The sequence below is a fragment of the Arachis stenosperma genome, chromosome 10 (assembly GCF_014773155.1).
Source record: "Arachis stenosperma cultivar V10309 chromosome 10, arast.V10309.gnm1.PFL2, whole genome shotgun sequence".
Lineage (NCBI taxonomy): Eukaryota > Viridiplantae > Streptophyta > Magnoliopsida > Fabales > Fabaceae > Arachis > Arachis stenosperma.
In genome coordinates this window covers 63,851,508-63,859,565 of record NC_080386.1, presented here as the reverse complement: position 1 = coordinate 63,859,565, position 8,058 = coordinate 63,851,508, and the positions used below count along the sequence as shown (strand labels likewise).

General features: G+C 39.0%; 1 non-coding gene across 1 annotated transcript; it reads left to right on the top strand.

Moving 5' to 3' along the window:
- Positions 1-1,648: 1,648 nt before the first annotated feature.
- Positions 1,649-1,756, top strand: LOC130959579 (small nucleolar RNA R71). Its single transcript, XR_009078651.1, has one exon. It is a non-coding gene; the product is annotated as a small nucleolar RNA R71 (small nucleolar RNA).
- Positions 1,757-8,058: the final 6,302 nt, after the last annotated feature.

Here is an 8,058-nt window from a genome sequence, read left to right as displayed (position 1 = left end):
AACTTAGAGTTTGAATGTGGGGGTTCAACACCAAACTTAGAGTTTGGTTGTGGCCTCCCAACACCAAACTTAGAGTTTGACTGTGGGGGCTCTGTTTGACTCTGATTTGAGAGAAGCTCTTCATGCTTCCTCTCCATGGTGACAGAGGGATATCCTTGAGCCTTAAACACAAAGGATTCTTCATTCACTTGAATGATCAGTTCACCTCCATCAACATCAATCACAGCCTTTGCTGTGGCTAGGAAGGGTCTGCCAAGGATGATGGTTTCATCCATGCATTTCCCAGTCTCTAGGATTATGAAATCAGCAGGGATGTAATGGTCTTCAATCTTCACCAAAACATCCTCTACAAGTCCATGAGCTTGTTTTCTTGAGTTGTCTGCCATCTCTAGTGAGATTCTTGCAGCTTGCACCTCAAAGATTCCTAGCTTCTCCATTACAGAGAGAGGCATGAGGTTTACACTTGACCCTAAGTCACACAGAGCCTTCTTGAAGGTCATGGTGCCTATGGTACAAGGTATGGAGAACTTCCCAGGGTCCTGCCTCTTTTGAGGTAATTTCTGTCTACACAAGTCATCCAATTCTTTGGTGAGCAAAGGGGGTTCATCCTCCCAAGTCTCATTTCCAAATAACTTGTCATTTAGCTTCATGATTGCTCCAAGGTATTTAGCAACTTGCTCTTCAGTGACATATTCATCCTCTTCAGAGGAGGAATACTTATCAGAGCTCATGAAAGGCAGAAGTAAGTCCAATGGAATCTCTATGCTCTCATTTTGAGCCTCAGATTCCCATGGTTCCTCATTGGGGAACTCAGTGGAGGCCAGTGGACGTCCATTGAGGTCTTCCTCAGTGGCGTTCACTGCCTCTCCTTCCTCTCCAAATTCGGCCATGTTGATGGCCTTGCACTCTCCTTTTGGATTTTCTTCTGTATTGCTTGGGAGAGTACTAAGAGGGAGTTCAGTAACTTTCTTGCTCAGCTGTCCCACTTGTGCCTCCAAATTCCTAATGGAGGACCTTGTTTCAGTCATGAAACTTTGAGTGGTTTTGATTAGATCAGAGACCATGGTTGCTAAGTCAGAGTGGTTCTGGTTAGAATTCTCTGTCTGTTGCTGAGAAGATGATGGAAAAGGCTTGCCATTGCTAAACCTGTTTCTTCCACCATTATTGTTGTTGAAACCTTGTTGAGGTCTCTGTTGATCCTTCCATGAGAGATTTGGATGATTTCTCCATGAAGAATTATAGGTGTTTCCATAGGGTTCTCCCATGTAATTCACCTCTTCCATTGAAGGGTTCTCAGGATCATAAGCTTCTTCTTCAGATGAAGCATCCTTAGTACTGCTTGGTGCATTTTGCATTCCAGACAGACTTTGAGAAATCAAATTGACTTGTTGAGTCAATATCTTGTTCTGAGCCAGAATGGCATTCAGAGTATCAATCTCAAGAACTCCTTTCTTCTGATTTGTCCCATTGTTCACAGGATTCCTTTCAGAAGTGTACATGAATTGGTTATTTGCAACCATTTCAATTAGTTCTTGAGCTTCTGTAGGCGTCTTCTTCAGATGAAGAGATCCTCCAGCAGAGCTATCCAAAGACATCTTGGATAGTTCAGAGAGACCATCATAGAAATACCTATGATGCTCCATTCAGAAAGCATGTCAGAAGGACATTTTCTGATCAATTGTTTGTATCTTTCCCAAGCTTCATAGAGGGATTCTCCATCCTTCTGTCTGAAGGTTTGGACTTCCACTCTAAGCTTACTCAATTTTTGAGGTGGAAAGAACTTTGCCAAGAAGGCATTGACTAGCTTTTCCCATGAGTCCAGGCTTTCTTTAGGTTGTGAGTCCAACCATGTCCTAGCTCTGTCTCTTACAGCAAAAGGGAATAGCATAAGTCTGTAGACCTCAGGGTCAACCCCATTAGTCTTGACAGTGTCACAGATTTGCAAGAATTCAGCTAAGAACTAATGAGGATCTTCCAATGGAAGTCCATGGAACTTGCAATTCTGTTGCATTAGAGAAACTAATTGAGGCTTAAGCTCAAAGTTGTTTGCTCCAATGGCAGGGATAGAGATGCTTCTCCCATAGAAGTCGGGAGTAGGTGCAGTAAAGTCACCCAGCACCTTCCTTGCATTGTTTGCATTGTTGTTGTTTTCGGCTGCCATGTCTTCTTCTTTGAAGATTTCTGTTAGGTCCTCTACAGAGAGTTGTGCCTTAGCTTCTCTTAGCTTTCGCTTCAAGGTCCTTTCAGGTTCAGGGTCAGCTTCAACAAGAATGCTTTTGTCTTTGTTCCTGCTCATATGAAAGAGAATAGAACAAGAAAATGTGGAATCCTCTATGTAACAGTATAGAGATTCCTTGAGGTGTCAGAGAAGAAGAAAAATAGAAGGAAGAAGTAGAGAATTCGAACTTAGTGAGATAGAGTTCGAATTGTGCATTGAGGAGGAGTGATACTCCATAAATAGAAGGATGTGAGAAGAGGGGAAGAGATTTTTCGAAAATTAAGTTAAAAAGATTTTAAAAAAACATTTTGAAAAATTGATTGATAATTTTCGAAAACTAAAAGTGGGAAAGAAATCAAGTGATTTTTGAAATAGATTTTGAAAAAAAAATATGATTGAAAACTATTTTTGAAAAAGATGTGATTAAAAAGATATGTTTGAAAAATTATGCTTTTAAAAAGATATGATTGAAAAGATATGATTTGAAAACAATTTAAAAAGATTTGATTTTTAAAAATTAATGACTTGCCTAACAAGAAAAGATATGATTCAAACATTAAACCTCTCTCAACAGAAAAGGCAACATACTTGAAATGTTCAATCAAATCATTAATTGTTAGCAAGTATCTTTGAAAAAGGAAAGAAATTGATTTTGAAAAAGATTTGATTGAAAAGATATGATTTGAAAAAGATTTGATTTTGAAAAACTTTGAAAACTTGAAAAAAAAATCTGAATTAAAAACAGAATCTTCCCTCTTGTGCCATCCTGGCGTTAAACGCCCAGAATGGTGCACATTCTGGCGTTTAACGCCCAATGCACTACCTTTTTGGGCGTTAAACGCCCAACCAGGCACCCTGGTTGGCGTTTAAACGCCAGTCTGTCCTTCTTCACTGGGCGTTTTGAACGCCCAGCTTTTTCTGTGTAATTCCTCTGCTGCATGTTCTGAATCTTCAGTTCCCTGTACTATTGACTTGAAAATAGAACCAAGATCAAATAAACAATGCATGCAAGACACCATACTTAAAATTAGACACTAGACTCAAACAAGAAACATAAAATATTTTTGGTTTTTATGATTTTGAAATTTTTTTGGATTTTTCGAAAATTATATGGAAATAGAAAATAAAGGTATCAAAATTCTTAATGAGAATTCCAGGAATCATGCAATGTGAGTCTAAAGCTTTAGTCTAAAGAAATTAGACATGGCTAGCCAAGCTTCAGCAGGACATTGCATTCAAGAGCTAAATTGATAAGAATCAATCAGCTTTGGTGATGATAAGAACATCACCTTGAAACACTAGAATTCATTCTTAAGAACTCTGAAAAATACCTAATCTAAGCAACAAGATGAACCGTCAGTTGTCCATACTCGAAACAATCCCCGGCAACAGCGCCAAAAACTTGGTGCACGAAATTGTGATCATCAATGGCGCCATCAACATGGTACGCTCATTGCAATCTCAACTCTCTATCACAACTCCGCACAACTAACCAGCAAGTGCACTGGGTCATCCAAGTAATAAACCTTACGCGAGTAAGGGTCGATCCCACGGAGATTGTTAGTATGAAGCAAGCTATGGTCACCTTGTAAATCTTAGTCAGGCAGACTCAAATGGGTATAGATGATGAATAAAACATAAAGATAGAGATAGAGATATTTATGTAATTCATTGGTAGGAATTTCAGATAAGCGTATGAAGATGCTTGGTCCCTTCCGTCTCTCTGCTTTCCTACTGTCTTCATCCAATCCTTCTTACTCCTTTCCATGGCAAGCTTATGCAAGGGTTTCACCGTTGTCAGTGGCTACCTCCCATCCTCTCAGTGGAAATCTTCAACGCACCCTGTCACGGCACGGCTATCCATCTGTCGGTTCTCGATCAGGCCGGAATAGAATCCAGTGATTCTTTTGCGTCTGTCACTAATGCCCCGCCCTCAGGAGTTTGAAGCACGTCACAGTCATTCAATCATTGAATCCTACTCAGAATACCACAGACAAGGTTAGACCTTCCGGATTCTCTTGAATGCCGCCATCAGTTCTTGCCTATACCACGAAGACTCTGATCTCACGGAATGGCTGGCTCGGTTGTCAGGCGAGCGCTCGGTTGTCAGGCGATCAACCATGCATCGTGTATCAGGAATCCAAGAGATATTCACCCAGTCTAAGGTAGAACGGAGGTGGTTGTCAGTCACACGTTCATAGGTGAGAATGATGATGAGTGTCACGGATCATCACATTCATCAAGTTGAAGAACAAGTGATATCTTGGAACAAGAACAAGCGGAATTGAATAGAAGAACAATAGTAATTGCATTAATACTCGAGGTACAACAGAGCTCCACACCTTAATCTATGGTGTGTAGAAACTCCACCGTTGAAAATACATAAGAACAAAAGTGATCATTGGCTTCGGTCCCAAAGAGGGAACCAGAAGAACCAAGATAAAAATACAATAGTAAAAGGTCCTACTTATAGGGAACTAGTAGCTTAAGAATTACAAAGATGAGTAAATAACATAAAAATCCACTTCTGGGCCCACTTGGTGTGTGCTTAGGCTGAGCAATGAAGCATTTTTCATGTAGAGACTCTTCTTGGAGTTAAACGCCAGCTTTTATGCCAGTTTGGGCGTTTAACTCCCATTTTGGTGCTAGTTCCGGCGTTTAACGCTGGGAATTCTGAAGGTGACTTTGAACGCCGGTTTGGGCCATCAAATCTTGGACAAAGTATGGACTATCATATATTGCTGGAAAGCCCAGGATGTCTACTTTCCAACGCCGTTGAGAGCGCGCCAATTGGGCTTCTGTAGCAGGGAGGTCAGAATCCAACAGCATCTGCAGTCCTTTTCAGTCTCTGAATCAGATTTTTGCTCAGGTCCCTCAATTTCAGCCAGAAAATACCTGAAATCACAGAAAAACACACAAACTCATAGTAAAGTCCAGAAAAGTGAATTTTAACTAAAAACTAATAAAAATATACTAAAAACTAACTAAATCCTACTAGAAATATGCTAAAAACAATGCCAAAAAGCGTACAAATTATCCGCTCATCAGGTGTCAACCCTGACCTCTCTGTACTAAATTGGTCATAACTTGAGCTAGAGAGGTCCAAATGAGGCGGTTCCAGCAACATTGGAAAGCTAACATCCGGGGCTTCAACATGATATGCAATATGCTATAGTGGACATAAGTCTAAGTATGCGTATGCACATGTACGTGTGCGTACACACAAAGTTTAGGATTCAGCATAATGGTTTCTCTTTAATTGCAACTCGCTGGCAGCGATTTCTGGGCCCTCAAAACCCAATCCAACTCATTTTTTGAAGCTATTTAAAGCCAAAGCGAAGAGGAAATAAGGGGAGGGCAATTAGGTTTAGTTTTTATGATGTTTTCTCTTGGTTTCTAGAAAGAGAAGCTCCCTCCTCTCTCTAGAATTAGGGTTTTTAGCTTAGTTTCTTTTTAATTTCAGCACTTTAATTCTTATTTTAGTATAGTTTCATTTATGTTTCTATGCTTTCTTGTCTTTATCTTCTTCATCTCTTTTGTTATTTTCTCTTTATGTCAATTTTCATGTTATGAACACTTTTGTTATTTTAATTCCAATTAATGCAATTTTATGTTTCGATGTCATTTATTTCTTCCTTTAGTTGTTATTGCTATTTTCTTACTTTGGTAGCTTTAGAATTTATTTTATTACATTTTAATATTATTTTATTCTCATGCACACCAAGTGTTTGATAAAATATTTGGCTTAGTTTTTACATAGTTTTTCTCCACTCTTGGCTTGAAATTGATGACTTTGGTGATCCTTGAGTCATTGATGTCCATTCTTGTTTGATACGTTAGAGTAGTTAGTTGATTTGGTCTCCCTTGATACTATGTGACCCCTTAGTGTTGACATAGGACTTAAGGATTGGAATCAACTATGCCTATTTGACTGATCTTCGACGTAAGGTTAACTAAGTAGGATTAACTCTTCATAATCATCATATGTTTGTGGTCAATGTCTAGGATAGGTAACCTTAGCTCTCAATTACTTGCCAAGAGGTTTCTTACGTTGGAAGTTTCCTTTCCTTGCATTTTATTGCTTTTGACTTTTATTGCTTTGACCTTTAATTCTTGCATGTTTAATTTCTTGCATGTTTAGTTTTCACACTCTTGGTTGAGAAATTAGGTGCTTGGGTGGAATTGAGTTGTGGATGTCCGTTCCACATTATGTGAGAATGACTAATGGGTTTGGTTTCCATTGACGCTGGTCTTTAACTAAGTAATTAGTGAGTTGATTAGGACTTATGGATTGAGATCAATTATGCCCTTTTGACTAATTCTCAAGGAGGATTGACTAATTTGGATTGACCCCACACAATTGCCATGTTTGTGGTCCATAACTAGGATAAGAATCCTAAATTCCCCAATTCTTGCTTTTGAGTTGCCATTTACATTCCTTTCATGTTTATTTGCTCTCTTGCTATTTACATCTCTTGCTTCTCTTGCTTTCCCAATTTCCCATGCTCTCTTCCATAGCCAATAATTGTACATTTCATTGCAACTGCTAGGGAGAACGACCCGAGGTTGAAATACTCTCGGTTTATATTTGATTTGAACTTATTTTTTGATCTTGAGAATTCATTGTTGGTTTGGACTATGCTACCAACGAATTGATGATTGTTTTGATAGATTCCAAACTATACAATAAGTTCTCTTATCAAATTTGGTGCCGTTGCCGGGGAGTTGCAATGGTGTATGTTTTTGGCTATTGTGCATATGTGAATATTGTAAATAGCTTGCTTTTTGGTTGATTGAACATAAGTTGCTTGCTTGTTTTTGGCTTTTGTAAATATGTTAGTATGTGAATATCTTGCTTTTTATTTGCTATTATAAATATGCCTTTCTTGTTTGCTTTTTGTTTTTCTTGTTGGAAGCTCATGGCTTGTGGGACACTCCATCAAAGCTTGGGACAATCAATAGAGAGTTTGGAAACACAAGCATTGTTAGAGCTTCTCAATAAAGTCCAACTTAAGGACTCTAAATAGAAGTGCTAGGTTGGAGACACCCCACCATGGTAACACCTTTCTAACCCTCTCTTTGTACATAGTTTCAATTTATTGCATTTTATTTCTTGTACATAGCTTAGGTTTAGTTTAATTTCATACTTAATTGATTAGATTTTAGTTTAGATCATGTGTTTTTCATGAATAATATGTTTTGGGGTTGAAAAACTATTTGGACATCAAGTTTGGTGCCTTAGAGCAATAGAAATTTTTGAGAAAAATAGGTGTGTGCGCACGCACACAACCCTAATTTTTGCGTTCTGTGCGCGCGCACACCAGCTTATGACCCTTCTGGTGGGAACGTTCACATGCCTTGTGCGTCCACACCACTCTCTTTCTGCCTCTGTGCGTGTGCATGGACCTGTGTGCGTACGCACAAAAGGCGTGACAGCTGGCAATGTTGACGCTTCATTCCATGTTTAAAAAAAAAACTACCTATGCATGCGCATAGCTCTGTGCGCACGCATGATGAGCGGATAATTTATACGCTTTTTGGCATTATTTTTAGTGTGTTTTCAGTATGATCTAGTTAGTTTTTAGTATATTTTTATTAATTTTTAGTTAAAATTCACCTTTCTGGACTTTACTATGAGTTTGTGTGTTTTTCTGTGATTTCAGGTATTTTCTGGCTGAAATTGATGGTCCTGAGCAAAAATCTGATTCAGAGACTGAAAAGGACTGCAGATGCTGTTGGATTCTGACCTCCCTGCACTCGAAGTGGATTTTCTGGAGCCACAGAAGCCCAATTGGCGCGCTCTGAACGGCGTTGGAAAGTAGACATCCTGGGCTTTCCAG